Source organism: Ranitomeya imitator, chromosome 3 (assembly GCF_032444005.1).
Source record: "Ranitomeya imitator isolate aRanImi1 chromosome 3, aRanImi1.pri, whole genome shotgun sequence".
NCBI classification, from domain to species: Eukaryota; Metazoa; Chordata; class Amphibia; order Anura; family Dendrobatidae; genus Ranitomeya; species Ranitomeya imitator.
Window position 1 is genome coordinate 115,262,815 of NC_091284.1, and position 17,220 is coordinate 115,280,034.

Consider the following 17,220-nt stretch of genomic DNA (forward strand, 5'->3'; position numbering starts at 1 on the left):
CCAGCGTGGCGGTCGCAGGACACATTGCCGGCTACACAGCTGGGGATCAGCTGACGTTACTGAAACCCAATAACACTGGGTCGTATGTTTTTACTGTGCAGCCTGCACTTCTGAGCCGCAACTGGCGGTGTTGGAGCCCAGGAATAGCAGTTCAGGTGGTAGAAAGATGAACACAGCAGGAGACCTGGATGACACCCAATTACTTAATCAGGCAGAGGAGTGGCAAATTCCTGCGAGATCCAGGCCTGGTTCATTTTCAGGAAAGTAAGCCGGTCAACGTTATCGGAGGATAGTCGCATGCGACGGTCTGTTAGTACACCACCTGCGGCACTAAAGACACGTTCTGATAAGACACTAGCCGCAGGGCAAGCCAGCACCTCCAATGCATACTGGCTTAGCTCTGGCCATGTATCCAGCTTAGAGACCCAAAACTTGAACGGGGAAGAGCCGTCTGGGAGTACAGTAAGAGGGCAAGCCATGTAGTCTGTCACCATCTGACGGAACCGTTGCCTCCTGCTGACTGGAGCCGCCGGTGATGGTGTAGACATTTGGGGCGGGCACACAAAAGTGTGCCAGAGTTGTGCCATACTGGGCTTGCCTTGGGCAGAGGCACTGCTTCTGCTCCCTCTTTGGGCAGAGCCTCCCCCACTGCCTCGACGCACTGAGCTGCTTTGTAAAGCACTAGCAGCACTCCTCTCAGTTGGACAGGAGAAGATGATGGAATTCACCAGTGTGTCGTGGTACTCCCGCAATTTACGCTCCCGGGTCAACGCAGGGATGAGGTTTTGGACGTTGTCCCGGTAGCGAGGATCGAGGAGGGTGAACACCCAATAATCAGGCATGTTGAGAATGTGGTCGATGCGGCGGTCGTTTCTCAGGCACTGCAGCATGAAATCCACCATGTGCTGCAGAGTGCCAACCGGCCCAGAAACGCTGTCCCCTGCTTGAGACATGATCTCTGCCCGCTCGTCATCACCCCACCCTCGCTGTACACACTGACCACTGGACAATTGTGTCGCTCCCTCCTCTGGACGGAGCTCTTCCTCCTCCATTGACTCCTCCTCATCCTCCTCACAAATTGGCCCCTGCGTACCCCTTTGTGAGGAACCACGTGGCGCTGACTCTCCAGAAGCTGATGGAAAAGGTGACTCCTCATCCTCCACCTCTTCCACCACATCATCCCTTAACCCTTGCAAAGTTTGCTGAAGCAGGCAGATAAGGGGGACAGTCATGCTGACTAGTGCATCATCTGCACTTGCCATCCGCGTGGAATAATCAAAAGGACGCAAAACCTGGCAGACGTCCTTCATAGTGGCCCACTCTGTGGTTGTGAAGTCTGATCGGCGCTGACTGCGACTTCTTTGCGCCTGATGCAGCTGGTACTCCATAACTGCTTGCTGCTGCTCACACAACCGCTCCAACATATGTAACGTGGAATTCCACCGGGTAGGTAGGTCACATATGATGCGGTGTTCCGGAAGGCGGAATCGGCGCTGCAGAGCAGCAATGCGGGATCTGGCCAAGCTGGAACGCCGCAAGTGAGCACACTCTAGGCGGACCTTGTGCAGCAGGACATCAAGATCCGGATAGTCCCTCAGAAAACTCTGCACAACCAAATTGAGCACATGTGCCAGACATGGGATGTGAGTGAGGTTGCCAAGGGCCAAAGCTGCCACCAGATTTCGGCCATTGTCACACACTACCATGCCTGGCTGGAGATTCGCTGGCAGTAACCACACATCGCTCTCCTGCTTTATGGCATTCCAGAGCTCCTGCGCTGTGTGGCTTCGATGCCCCAATGAAACTAGTTTCAAGACGGCCTGCTGACGTTTGGCCACGACTGTGCTCATGTCGGTCATAGGTAAACGTTCACGGGTCCATGTGGGGGTGGACTGTGACGGATCCTGCAGAGAGGAATCAGAGGAACTGGTGTAAGAGGAGGAGTCGATGCGTACAGACTGGATTCCTGCAATCCTTGGAGTGGGCAGGACACGTCCTGCGCCACTCGCACGATCTGTACCTGGCTCAACAACATTAACCCAATGGGCAGTGAGGGAAACATATCGCCCCTGTCCATGCTGACTGGTCCACGCATCGGTGGTGAGGTGGACCTTGCTACTGACGGCGTTCAGTAGCGCATGTTTTATGTTTGCCTCAACATGCCTGTGCAGGGCAGGGACAGCCTGCCTGCTGAAGTAAAAGCGGCTGGGCACCTTGTACTGTGGGACTGCCAATGCCATCAAGTCACGGAAGCTGTCAGTCTCCACCAGCCTGAACGAGAGCATTTCCAGGGACAACAGTTTGGCAATGCCTGCATTCAGAGCCTGTGCTCGGGGGTGGTTGGCCGAGAATGCCCGCCTTTTCTCCCATGCCTGGACTACCGATGGCTGTAGAGTAGACTGGGAGTGTGAGGATGACTGGGAAGGTGGTGCTGTGGGTGGAATTACACTAGGTCTCTGGGAGGAAGCCAAACCAGCTGTGCGTGAGCTGGAGGAAGAGGCAACACGAGCTGAAGAGGTGGTAGCTGCCGCTGTTGGTTGGCCTACATCTTCAGTGTGTTTCTGTAACTCCACCGCGTGCCTGGTCCGCACATGTTTCCACATATTTGTGGTATTGAGGTTGCTGACATTTTTCCCTCTTTTTACTTTATGATGACACAGCTTGCATTTGACAAAACAAATGTCATCTGCAACTGTGTCAAAAAAGGACCAGGCACTGCAAGTCTTGGGAGCGCCCTTTTTGGCTTTGGAAAGAGACAGGCTCCTAACGGGTGCCAAAGTGGAGGCTACAGGCTCCGCAGTCTTCCCCCTCCCTCTCCCTCTTTGGCCCGTAAGAGGAAGCTCTTCCTCTGAGCTGCTCCCACCACCTTCCTGTTCCTCACGCCACGATGGGTCAAGGACCTCATCATCTCCACTACCCTCTGCCACCAACTGCTCCTCCTGGGTAGTCTCAGCAGCACAGTACGCACGAGAAAGCGGCACCTGAGTTTCATCATCAGATGCGTACTGCGCTGTGGTCACCGGAGGCACTGGCCCACCTGCCTCTTCAGAGTCAGAGAGAAAAAGGTGTTGGGCATCACTGCACACTGCCTCTTCTTCCATTTCTCCAATGCTGCTTGGCTGGCCCCCTGTTTCCAAGCCAAGAGATTCAGAGAACAGAAGTAGAGACGGCTCCTGTCCTGGGCTCTCTGACTGCCTGGCCAATTTGGCAGGTGGTGAAGAGACAGATGGCTGCTCTCCAGTGCTCTGTGCCTGAGAGGATGTGGCACTAACTGAAGTCGATGCCGAGGCGTTAGCTGCCATCCACCGGACAACGGCTTCAATTTGGTCTTCACGCAGCAGCGGTGCACGGCGCTCTCCGACAAAGCTGCGCATGAAGGACTGTTCCCTGCTGAAACTGAGTGACGACGAGTCACCGGCGCCCGCAGCAGGCACAGAATCACCACGTCCTCTCCCTGCTCCTCTCCCTGCTCCGCGCCCACGCCCACGTGCCTTACTCCCTGCCCTCTTCATCTTGGTTGACAGATAAAGATAAGCAGAAAAGTACTAAGGCCTTAGTGTGCTTATTCCTGTAATGCTCCTCCTAACAGGTGTAAGAAACACTAATGTTGTAAATTGTGGACTAAACTTTATTATTTTTCAAATGTGGCCTACACAAGTGTAAGTTGTGTTTGGTGAACTTAACCTTTTTTTTGGTGCAGATCGGGCTACAGAGCTAGTTTAAATCACACGGAGACCGTGCAGACAGCCGTAAACGGCGCTGCAAGGCCAAGAAACCCTCCTCTAGGTTATCCTATATAGTGTTTTTCCACTATTTAGCTGGATACAAGTGGGAAGACACTAATAGGAATTTTTTTTTTCAAATTTTAAACTGGCTGCACTATTTGAAAAAAAGGAAATTGTTTTTCAAGGTATGAGGCAGTAACGCACCCTGAGCTGAATCCAACCGGCTATGGCTGCACACAGACTACAGGGCGAGCTGCGCTCACACAGAGACCGTGCAGACAGCCGTAAACGGCGCTGCAAGGCCCCCAAAAAAACCTCTAGGTTATGCTATGTAGTGTTTTTCCACAATTGAGCTGGAGACTGGTGGAAAGACACTAATAGGAATTTTTTTTTTTTTCAAATTTTAAACAGGCTGCACTATTTGAAAAAAAGGAAAATTTTTCTCAAGGTATGAGCCAGTAACGAACCCTGAGCTGAATCCAACCGGCTATGGCTGCACACAGACTACAGGGCGAGCTGGGCTCACACGGAGACCGTGCAGACAGCCGTAAACGGCGCTGCAAGGCCAAAAAACCCTCCTCTAGGTTATCCTATATAGTGTTTTTCCACTATTTAGCTGGATACGAGTGGAAAGACACTAATAGGAATTTTTTTTTTCAAATTTTAAACAGGCTGCACTATTTGAAAAAAAGGAAAATTTTTCTCAAGGTATGAGCCAGTAACGAACCCTGAGCTGAATCCAACCGGCTATGGCTGCACACAGACTACAGGGCGAGCTGGGCTCACACGGAGACCGTGCAGACAGCCGTAAACGGCGCTGCAAGGCCCAAAAACCCCCCTCTAGGTTATCCTATGTAGTGTTTTTCCACAATAGAGCTGGAGACTGGTGGAAAAACACTAATAGGAAATTTGAGAAAAAATGTGCAGCAGGCTGCACTAAGAGCAAAAAAGAACAACTGTGTGAGGCAGTGTGAACCCCCCCTGAGCTGAATACAACCGGGTATATGGCTGCACACAGACTACAGAGTGAGCTGCACACACACACACACACACACAGAGACCTTGCAGAACGCTGTTAAAACAGCGCTGCAAGGCAAGAGCAAGGTGAACAGTGAAGAACACACAGCGTTTTGCTAAATTAGCCTTTGGAAAGGAAAATAAAGCAATTAGCTAGCTCAACTGGCCCTCAGTTAGAACACAGCGTCCTGTCCCTAACTGAAATCACAGCAGAGTGAGCGCAAAATGGCGGCAGCGCTTTTTTATAGTGCAGAGTGACATCATTTCAGCAGCCAATCCAAGCCTTGCCAGTACTTACATGCCCACCATGCTAAACAGGATGTGCCCACACTTTCATTCATTCCTCATTGGCTGCTGCGTTCAATTTGAATTCTGGGAACTTCCGATTCCGGTATCCGATACGCGGGAAGTATCGGAATTCAGTATCGGAATTCCGATACCGCAAATATCGGCCGATACCCGATACTTGCGGTATCGGAATGCTCAACACTAGTCCTTAGTCAAAGTTTATTATGCTCTAAGTAAAAGAAAAACAAATTGGGGGCATAACCCTAGTAGGCGCAGTGGTGGAATTGTGCCCAATAGACACTGGCATATAAGACGATATGAAAATGCCAGTGCTATAATGACACTTGGTAGCTGGAAACCTGTAACAGATGTTGGTTTAGGTGCTGGGAGCTCATGCAAGTTATCTATAGATATGTAAACTGGGTTCAGGAAATAAATGTTATTCTATATCTGAATAGTAATATTCAGTAATTGTATAGACTTAGTAAATTTGGGGCTATTAGAGCAGGAGCATTACCAAACCTTGCAGCTGCAGGCGCTGGACACATGGCCAGGTACTTGACTGACCTTTCCCATGGGAAGGGTTTAGTGGTAACTATCTAAAGCTGCCAAATAATCTCCAGTAAAAGACTGTAAGTGGAGGCAAATGGATGACCAAATGTGCCACCTGTGGAGTGGATTTTGGGGATACGTGGGGGTGCATAGCAATGTAGCAATATGAGGACTGGAGCCAAAATGAAAAAAACCCAATGTATTATGCATGCAGCTGGCTAGGACCAGTCTCATATACAGTACTGTGCAAAAGTTTTAAGCAGGTGTGGAAATACTAAAAGTAAGAATGCTTTCAAAACGAGTTTATTTTTATCGATTAACAAAATGCAAAGCAAATGAACAAAAGACAAATCTAAAGCAAAAAAATATAAAGTGCTGCAAAATATGTTGGCATTATATAAATAAAATTACTACTTATTTTATTATTTGGTGTGACCATGTTTTCCTTCAAAACTGCATCAAAGCATCAATTGCTCTTAATAGACTTAGTGTTTGATGGAACACAGCAGGGAAGTTGTTCCAAACATCTTGGAAAACCAACCACAAATTTTCTGTAGATATTGGCTTTTGCAAATCATTGTGTCCTACAACCAATGTCATTAAGAACTATCTGTACTGCAGAATAAGTAGTCCTGGAAGTGCTGTTATGGTCCACATAGAGCCCTGATCTCAGAATCATCAAGTCTGTCTGTGATTACATGAAGAGACAGAAGGATTTGAGCAAGCCGACATCCACAAAAGATCTGTGGTTAGTTCTGCAAGATGTTTAGAAGAACCTTCCTGCAGAGATCCTTCAAAACTGTGTGAGAGGAATTGATGCTGTTTTGAACTCAAAGGGCGATCACAGCAAATATTGATTTGATCTATATTTATATTTTGTTGAATCACTTTGCATTTTGTTAATTGATAAAGATAAACTATTAACACTTCGATTTCTGAAAGCATTTGTACTTTGCAGCATTTTTTCCCACACTTGACTAACACTTTTGCACAGTACTATGTGTCTTGTGACTTTTTTAGGTCAAATAATCTGATGTAGAGAAGGGTTCCTAATCGGCAAGTTATGATGACCGATATATTTTGCTAGATGGTGGCCCAATTCTAACGCATCAGGTATTCTAGAATATGCATGTCCACGTAGTATATTGCACAGTCCACGTAGAATATTGGTCAGACACGTAGTATATTACGTAGTATATTGCCCAGTGACGTAGTATATTGCCCAGCCATGTAGTATATTGCCCAGCCCCCTAGTATATTGCCCAGCCACGTAGTATATTGGCCAGTCACGTAGTATATTGGCCATCCACGTAGTATATTAGCCATCCACGTAGTATATTGCCCAGCCACGTAGTATATTGCCCAGCCACGTAGTATATTGCCCAGCCACGTAGTATATTGGCCATCCACGTAGTATATTAGCCATCCACGTAGTATACTGGCCAGCCACATAGTATATTGCCCCGCCACGTAGTATATTGCCCAGCCACGTAGTATATTGCCCAGTGATGTAGTATATTGCCCAGCCACGTAGTATATTGCCCAGCCACGTAGTATATTGCCCAGCCACATAGTATATTGCCCAGCCATGTAGTATATTGCCCAGCTACGTAGTATATTGCCCAGTGATGTAGTATATTGCCCATCAACGTAGTATATTGGCCAGCCACGTAGTATATTGCCCAGCCACATAGTATATTGCCCAGTCACGTAGTATATTGCCCAGCCACGTAGTATATTGCCCAGCCACGTAGTATAATGCCCAGTGACGTAGCATACAGCACAGAGCCACGCAGTATATTGCACAGCGATGTAGTATACAGCACAGAGCCACATAGTATAATGCCCAGCCACATAGTATATTGCCTAGCCACATATGTCACAGGTTAAAAAATAAAAAATAAACATACTCACCTTCCGATCCGAGGGCCCCCTGTAGTTCTAACATACTCACCATACTTGTAGTTCTGTTGCCTGTGCGAGGTACAGGCGGCAGCTTCCGGTCCCAGCCTGCTCGCGCAGGCGTGCAGGGCCTGTGATGACGTCGCGGTCACGTGACCGTGACGTCACGACAGGTCTTGCTCGCGCAGGCGCGCAGGGCCTGTCATGACATCGCGGTCACATGACCGTGACGTCACGGCAGGTCCTTTTGCCAGACCATCTGTGCCAACGGAACGTGGCGGTTGCATCGCGAGGAGCGGGAAAGGCGGCGTAGGTGAGTATATAATCGTTTTTTATTATTTTTTTTATTATTTTTAACATTAGATATTTTTACTATTGGCGCTGCATAGGCCGCGTCAATAGTAAAAAACTTGGTCACACAGGGTTAATAGCAGCGGTAACGGAGTGTGTTACACCGCGGGCCGTTACCGTTGCCATTAACCCTGTGTGAGCGGTGAATGGAGGGGATTACGGAGCGTGCGCCGGGCAGTGAGTGCAGGGGAGTAGGGAGGGACTAATCGGACTGTGGCCGTCGCTGATTGGTCGCGGCAGCCATGACAGGCAGCTGCCGAGACCAATCAGCGAATGAATAACCGTTACAAAAGGACAGACAGACAGACGGAAGTACTCCTTAGACAATTATGTATATAGATGCCTAAGTTTTCGTTCCTATATTAAAACACTTCATACTAGAATCATACTGTAGAAATGTCCTTCTATTTGCACATGGGTACAGTAGAAGCACAAGAAACATGATATTTTAGACCATTTTTACTACACTTATACAAATATCATGAGCTGGAAATTTGTTTTTGCAAATCTACAAAACATTTTCAGCATGTAACCACATGGCGGCACTCTTTTATCAGTATAGATCAAAAGGACTATTGGTGAAAAAGTAATATTATACAGTTTACATTAAAATATGTAAATGTGCACACCAATACTTTTGCAGGTTTGGAATAACACGTCGAGCTTGAATGGAAAAATAAACAGAGCTTAAAGCTAACAAAATAAGAGATGTTTAGGTATCGTGTTTCTGTGAGTGGCGGTATACAATATGGCATCTGAAAAGCCGTATTTTGAATATTTTAAAATGATTTTACACTTCCTTTTCAGGGCATAATTGACATTATTATCAAGTCAGAATTTCCACAGCTCAACAGTCTTTCACAGTCACAGGTGCAGATGGGCGCCAGGGTTCCGAGATGCTGAACAGATCAAATTTTCCATCTAAAAGGGCAGTGTAATTATAAGCGATTAGGCATACCTAAGCCAAAAAGGCCTTAGTAAAATAAAATCAATGGTGTAAATCCACTTACAGCACACACTTATAAGCCCGGCATTATGAGTCCACAGGGCTAAACGCTAAATATGAGCACATACTGTAGTCTAGAGGCACATTAAACCTTGCCATAATTATCATATTTTAAAATGAAAGCGTCAGGGATGAACGATCGTACAATTTGCTTGTTTGGTTTTAAAGTCTCATATCACTTTGTAAATTCCTTTTGTCTGTATGGGTTTTATTTGTCTTGTATTTTTGGGGGAAACAAATATAAAATAATCTTGTTAAAGATAAGGTAATTGGAATTCAGTGATTTTTTTTACCTGCTTTTTATTTAAAAAAGTGCTTTCAGAGTCGAGAAAAACATTTTATCATATTAATCATATTTATCATAATTTTGGCATCATGGGCTATAGGAATTAAAAAAACCCATAAAACTTTCATCAAGTTCTGGTGTTATAACTTTTATTTTTAGTTTTTTTTAACAGTATAAAAAGTTGTAGTTTTTTTAGACATCATAAAGGATATGTTTACAAGTGGGTTTGGAGCGGGTGCGCTTTGAAACCTCAAAAGAATGGACATATGCATTTCTATGTAAAAAATATCTAGGTGTTCATATGTTCAGTCTTTTGAGCATTTTTTAACTGCTTCAGGTTTCCAAAGACACAAAGCAATTAAAAGAAGTGTCCTGACCATTTTTCAGGTGTTTTCCGCTCTGAAGCTCTTTTAATTGTACAATACAAGTCAATGGAAAGGCTTGAAACGCGCCCATGTGTGTTTTTTTTTAAACTTTTTGCCAGACTTTTTTTTTCTTTCAAAAAACACTAATGATTTCTTCATTGTTGATTGAAGTTTAAAAAAAAAAAAAAAATCGGAAAAACACTATTTCAAAATGCTCCATAAAAATGCTGGATGTCAAAAACATCTATTCCTATGTAGATGGTAAAATAAAAAAGTTATGGCTCTTGGAGGAAGGGGAGTAAAGAATGAAAATGAAAAAAATTGAAAATCACCTTGTCACGAAGGGGTTATAGTTTGGTCAAAAATTGCTTGAAAACATGATTGTTCAGGTCAATACAAGTAAGGTGTTTCCACACTTGTTTAGTTTTTTTTATATTTTCAAGTTTACAAAAAAATTATAAGTTTGGAAAAAAACATTTGGTTTGTGCCACCATTTTCTGTGATCCATAAAACTGTACATTTTCAATTGATGGAGGACTTATTTTTTATATGGCAAGCTGTTGTTTTCTTTATTATAATTTTGGAATACATACACAGTGCAGTATCTAAGCAATAACAGTTCTGGAGTTTCATTTATTTCTTTTTTTTTTCTTTGCAGCATTCACCGTACAGGTTACATATTCTTTTGCAGCATAAATTGACAGGCTGCGGATCTCAAACCCATAGCTCTTGTCATTTTACACTGTGGATATATTTTGTAGCATGACATGAGATTTCTTAAAATCACATGCAATTTGCTGGCACTATAAAACTCAGCAAATTTTCTGCAAAGGGAATAATTTGCTGTGTTTTCGTACCATGGGAACCAAGTCAAACTGATGTGGACTAGGTCCTGCCAAACAATTTGTGCCAACTCTAATGGCCATCTTACCGATTACAATGGCCATCGGGGCCATCTGGGCCGCCGATTACAGTCATGAATATGCGGCTCCACCTCCCATAGGGGTGGAGCCGCATACTCATTACTGTAAATGAGCGGCCCCACGTGACCGCTCATACAGTAGAAGGTGCGGCCAGGCCAGCCAGCGAGGGAGCTGGGTGGGTATTTTTAGAACAGCGGGCGGGCGCACGGGGTGGGAGGGGGGTGGGGACATGGACCTTTATTTTAAACACGAGAAACAACAAAAAAAATGGATTATTCATATCTTCTTTACAGCAAACGCTGCTGCAGAGAAGATATGAATCGCGGCTTCAGCACCAAATGCAGGAGACAGCGCTAAACTTTAGCGCTGTCTCCTGCACGGTGCGTGTGGTACCCAGTGGGCACATTGGCGGCACACGTGTGCCACACGTGTGCCACACTGATGTGCCACAGAAACGCACGGGCACATGGACACGGATAATTCCGGTACCAATTTTTCCGGTACCGGAATTATCTGGACGTGTGGGACTGCCCATGGATTGTGAGCTCTCACAGGTAGGGTCTTCTCTCCTCCTGTACCAGTCGGTGACTCATTTTATTCAAGATTATTTTATTTATTTGGGTTTTATGTGTATATCCCCTTTCACATGTAAAGCGTCATGGAACAAATGGTGCAATAATAATACATAACAAATAATAATCTTACAGTTTTGTGCAGGAGTTGTACATTTAGTTTGAAGGACTAAATTGAATCCTGTCTTGGAAGATCAGGAAAGCCTTTGTCTGGGAAACGTTTTCCGGAATCTTCCATTTGGGAACAGACTCAGTCCATGACACTAAATAGTGTCCATGTAAATGAGTCATTACGCTGATCATTTCCTTTCATACAACTTGGGCATTAAAGTATAATAATGTCAAAAATAATCAAATTCTTCATAGCTTCTAGACACAGTAGGAAGGCTGTCTTGCAAAAGTGCAACTTTAACCCCTTCATGACATGGCCAATTTCCGTTTTTGCGTTGTTTCTTCTTTCTCCCCTTCACAGAGCCATATTTGTTTTATTTTTCTGTCCATAGTTTTACTTTTCAATGACAGCGTTCATTTTACACATACAGGTGCATCTCACAAAATTAAAATATCATCAAAAGGTTAATTTATTTCACTTCTTCAATACAAAAAGTGAATCTCATATATTATATAGAGTCATTACAAACAGAGTGATCTATTTCAAGTGTTTACTCCTGTTAATATTGATGATTATGGCTTACAGCCAATGAAAACCCAAAGGTCATTATCTCAGTAAATTAGAATACTTTGTAACACCTGCTTTAATAAATTATTTTAAAGGGAACCTGTCACCCTCTCAGGTGTTTGTAACTAAAAGAGCCACCTTGTGCAGCCCTAATGCTGCATTCTGACAAGGTGGCTCTTTTAGTTATGCTCTCTGCACACGCTGAAATAAATGCTTATAAAATGTGCCCCCTCAAACCGTGAAATCGTCCGGGGCGGGTCTTTCCCCCCTAAACAGACACAGCACAGCCGTCACTCCGGGCCTGTGCGCACCGGGCGCCACCTCCTCTTGCTTCATTAGCGTCCCTGGCACCTGCGCTGCAAGTTCGAAGGGCAGCGCAACTGCGCATGCCTGGAAAAAAATACTTACAGCGCAGTCGCCGGGAACGCTAATGAAGCAAGAGGAGGCGGCGCTCGGCGTGCACAGGCCAGGAGTAACGGCTGTGAGGCGTCTGACGCCTGAGGGGGGTGACAAGTTCCCTTTAAAATCCGAACTGTTGGCCTACTGAAATGCACTCAATACTTGGTCGGGGCTCCTTTGGCATCAATTACTGCATTAATGGCATGGAGGCATAAAGCCTGAGGCACTTCTGAGGTGTTATGGAAGCCCAGGTTGCTTTGATAGCAGCCTTCAGCTCGTCTGCATTTTCTATGGGGTTAAGGTCAGGCGAGTTTGCTGGCCAATCAAGCACAGCGATACTGTTGTTTTTAAACCAGGTGTTGGTACTTTTGGCAGTGTGGACAGGCGCCAATTTCTGCTGGAGAATGAAATTTTCATCTCCAAAAATCTTGTCGGCAGAGAAAAGCATGAAGTGCTCTAAAATTTCCTGGTTGATGGCTGCGCTGACTTTGGTCTTGATAACACACAGTGGACCTACACCAGCAGATGACATGGCTTCCCAAACCACCTCTGATCGTGGAAACTTCACACTAGACCTCAAGCAGCTTGGATTGTCTGTCTCTCCTCTCTTCCTCCAAACTCTGGGATCTTGATTTCCAAGGTCTAGTGTCAAGTATTCACAATCAATGATGGTCACTGAGGGATCAGTGATCTGTCAGCAGTCTTCAATATGAATAGCTAATCAGAGCACCACATGAAGGCCCCTCTAGCAAATTGTCAGCAGAGTTGCAAAAAAATGTGTTGATAAAAACAGACTCCAATTAACTGCAGAAAATGCGACCAGAATCCATTATTCTCGAGTTCTGTCATATTCCAGAACTGGAGCCTCCCTGGAGGTCCAGAAGTACAAGGTGTTCAGTGCTCACAGACATGGCCAGGTAAGGGAGGCTCAAACTAACCACCATTGAGCAACCAAGAAATATCTGAAGACATATTTTTCACGGAATTTATGGACTCATGAGTTGAGAGTGACCAGATGGATGGGCCTATGACCGGATTCAGTAACAGGCAGAGACCTCCACTGTGACTCTGACGCCAGCAAGGTGAACGTGGGCACTGCTATGGGCTATTATTATCAAGATGCGCTAGTTGAACATTTTTGGTTTGAAGATGTAAGTAAATCAACTCCTAAACCTACTGCCAGTTTTCTGAAGACACTTTCTTCCAGCAGTGGTACAGAAAAAAGTCTGCATCTTTCAAGAAAACCACGATTTTTTATGCAGGACAATTCTACATCATAGCATCGAAGTCTCCTCTGCTTGAGTGCCAGTAATGTCGTTAAAGTTGAAAGAATAATGACACAACCCCTTCCTTACTTGACCTAAACCTGACCTTCAGAACATGTGGGCCCTTTTTAAGTGGGAGATTTATGGTGAAATCAAACAGTACACCCCTCTGACCAGTGTCTGGGAGACTGGTTGGTGCTGCTCAAAAATTTGATGGCCAATAGATTAAAAAACTGACAGATTCCATAGATGGACGGCTTATGACTGTTACTGAAAAGAACTGGGGCTAATTGGTCAGTGCTATTTTCTTTAATGTATTTTTGTACATTTTGAGTTATTTGTTTATTATTCTCATTTTAACAGATGGAAATAAACAATTGAGGAAAAATTGGAAAATTTACATTTTTCATTTAGTTGCATAATAATTTTGCACACTAATAGTTGTCCAATAATTCTGCACACATACGGCTCTAGCAAAAATTGAAGAGACCACTGCAAAATGTTCAGTTTGTCTGATTTTTCTCTTTATAGGTACTGTATATTTTTGAGTAAAATGTAAATTGTTCTTTTATTCGATAAAATACTGACAACATGTCTCCGAAGTTCCAAGCAATACATTTTGTATTTGTTTTCTGAAAATGAGAAATGGTCAAAATTACAAAAAAATGCATTGCCTGCACACTTCAAATAATATAATGCAAAAAAAAGTTCATAGTCATTTAGAAACAACAATACTAATGTTTTAACTTAGGAAGAGTTCAGAAATCAATATTTTGTGGAATAACCATGATTTTTAATCACAGCTTTCATGCGTCTTGGCATGCTTTCCACCAGTCTTTCACACTGCTTTTGGGTGACCTTATGTCACTCCTGGTATAAAAATTAAATGCACAATGCACCATGCCACACAGCTGGGTCAATCAAGGTGTGGATGAAGGACCACCACATCAAATCCCTGTCATGGCCAGCCCAATCTCCAGACCTGAACCCCATTGAAAACCTCTGGAATGTAATCAAGAGGAAGATGGATAGTCACAAGTCATCAAACAAAGAACTCCTTAAATTTTTATACCAGGAGTGACATAAGGTCACCTAAAACCAGAGTGAAATACTGATGGAAAGCATGTCAAGACGCATAAAAAAGCCGTGATTAAAAATCATGGTTATTCCACAAAATATTGATTTCTGAACTCTTCCTGAGTTAGAACATTAGAATTGTTGTTTCTAAATGATTATGAACTTTTTTTTTTCTTTTTGCATTTTGCACACGCTGAAATAAATGCTTATAAAATGTGCCCCCTCATACCGTGAAATCGTCCGGGGCGGGTCTTTCCCCCCTAAACAGACACAGCACAGCCGTCACTCCGGGCCTGTGCGCACCGGGCGCCACCTCCTCTTGCTTCATTAGCATCCCTGGCACCTGCGCTGCAAGTTCGAAGGGCAGCGCAACTGCGCATGCCTGGAAAAAAATACTTACAGCGCAGTCGCCGGGAACGCTAATGAAGCAAGAGGAGGCGGCGCTCGGCGTGCACAGGCCAGGAGTAATGGCTGTGAGGCGTCTGACGCCTGAGGGGGGTGACAGGTTCCCTTTAAAATCCGAACTGTTGGCCTACTGAAATGCACTCAATACTTGGTCGGGGCTCCTTTGGCATCAATTACTGCATTAATGGCATGGAGGCATAAAGCCTGAGGCACTTCTGAGGTGTTATGGAAGCCCAGGTTGCTTTGATAGCAGCCTTCAGCTCGTCTGCATTTTCTATGGGGTTAAGGTCAGGCGAGTTTGCTGGCCAATCAAGCACAGCGATACTGTTGTTTTTAAACCAGGTGTTGGTACTTTTGGCAGTGTGGACAGGCGCCAATTTCTGCTGGAGAATGAAATTTTCATCTCCAAAAATCTTGTCGGCAGAGAAAAGCATGAAGTGCTCTAAAATTTCCTGGTTGATGGCTGCGCTGACTTTGGTCTTGATAAAACACAGTGGACCTACACCAGCAGATGACATGGCTTCCCAAACCACCTCTGATCGTGGAAACTTCACACTAGACCTCAAGCAGCTTGGATTGTCTGTCTCTCCTCTCTTCCTCCAAACTCTGGGATCTTGATTTCCAAGGTCTAGTGTCAAGTATTCACAATCAATGATGGTCACTGAGGGATCAGTGATCTGTCAGCAGTCTTCAATATGAATAGCTAATCAGAGCACCACATGAAGGCCCCTCTAACAGGCCGCCCTGGAGTACAAGCATATCATTAACTCAAAACTGAAAATAAAGATTAAACAACAACCACAAAATGGATTTTATCAACCAATGTATCATTATAATCAGTATAACGGCAACCACCTGACACTGTGTGTAGGTTACTGTGCACAGTCCTGTTGACAGGTTCGCTTTAAGTGATCACAAGGGCAGTTTACACAGTAAAAACCTTGAGCCAGGTCTCAGGTATTCAAGCTAGAAAGGTCCCAAATAGTTTAATATTTATGATGAAAAAAGTTAAAATGTTAATTATGACATCGTTCAAAAATTAAAAATTTTCGCTTTTACTTATAAACAAGTTTGAATGACTAAGAATCTATATATCAGCAGAAACATGTAAGATATCAGGAGTTTTTAGCATTTTTCTTTTTTGTAATTTTTTTAAAACTATGTCACAATTAAAGGATAATTTGTACTTTTTTTTTTATAGATGCTGGATATCATACTTATTTGGACCTTTCTTCCTCAATCTTTGCCAAATTTCATCATCATAGGAATTTCAATGAAACTTTTAAGGAGATGCCCTGGAAGAAGACTGAAAACAGAAAACAATACACTGTATGCAGAATTATTAAGCAATTGAGTATTTTGACTATATCATCATTTTTATCCAGATTTTCCAACACCAAGCTGTATAAACTATTGGATGAAGCAGATCAGGTGATGTGTATTTGTGTAACAAGGGAGGGTACGGCCTAAGAATACAACACCCTTTATGCAGAGTTATGTGTGCAGAATTACTAACTTTTTATCCTCAGGCAAAATTGCCCAAAATTGAGATTTATCTGATTAAGAAAACTAAAAAAATTTGTTAAAAGATTTTTTTGTTTTGTTGTAAATTGTCATCAGAGTTGCAAAAAAATGTGTTGATAAAAACAGACTCCAATTAACTGCAGAAAATGCGACCAGAATCCATTATTCTCGAGTTCTCTCATATTCCAGAACTGGAGCCTCCCTGGAGGTCCAGAAGTACAAGGTGTTCAGTGCTCACAGACATGGCCAGGTAAGGGAGGCTCAAACTAACCACCATTGAGCAAAGCACAGAAGGTGAAAAATCAAGACTGGACCAAGAAATATCTGAAGACATATTTTTCACAGAATTTATGGACTCATGAGTTGAGAGTGACCAGATGGATGGGCCTATGGCCGGATTCAGTAACAGGCAGAGACCTCCACTGTGACTCTGACGCCAGCAAGGTGAACGTGGGCACTGCTATGGGCTATTATTATCAAGATGCGCTAGTTGAACATTTTTGGTTTGAAGATGTAAGTAAATCAACTCCTAAACCTACTGCCAGTTTTCTGAAGACACTTTCTTCCAGCAGTGGTACAGAAAAAAGTCTGCATCTTTCAAGAAAACCACGATTTTTTATGCAGGACAATTCTACATCATAGCATCGAAGTCTCCTCTGCTTGAGTGCCAGTAATGTCGTTAAAGTTGAAAGAATAATGACACAACCCCTTCCTTACTTGACCTAAACCTGACCTTCAGAACATGTGGGCCCTTTATAAGTGGGAGATTTATGGTGAAATCAAACAGTACACCCCTCTGACCAGTGTCTGGGAGACTGGTTGGTGCTGCTCAAAAATTTGATGGCCAATAGATTAAAAAACTGACAGATTCCATAGATGGACGG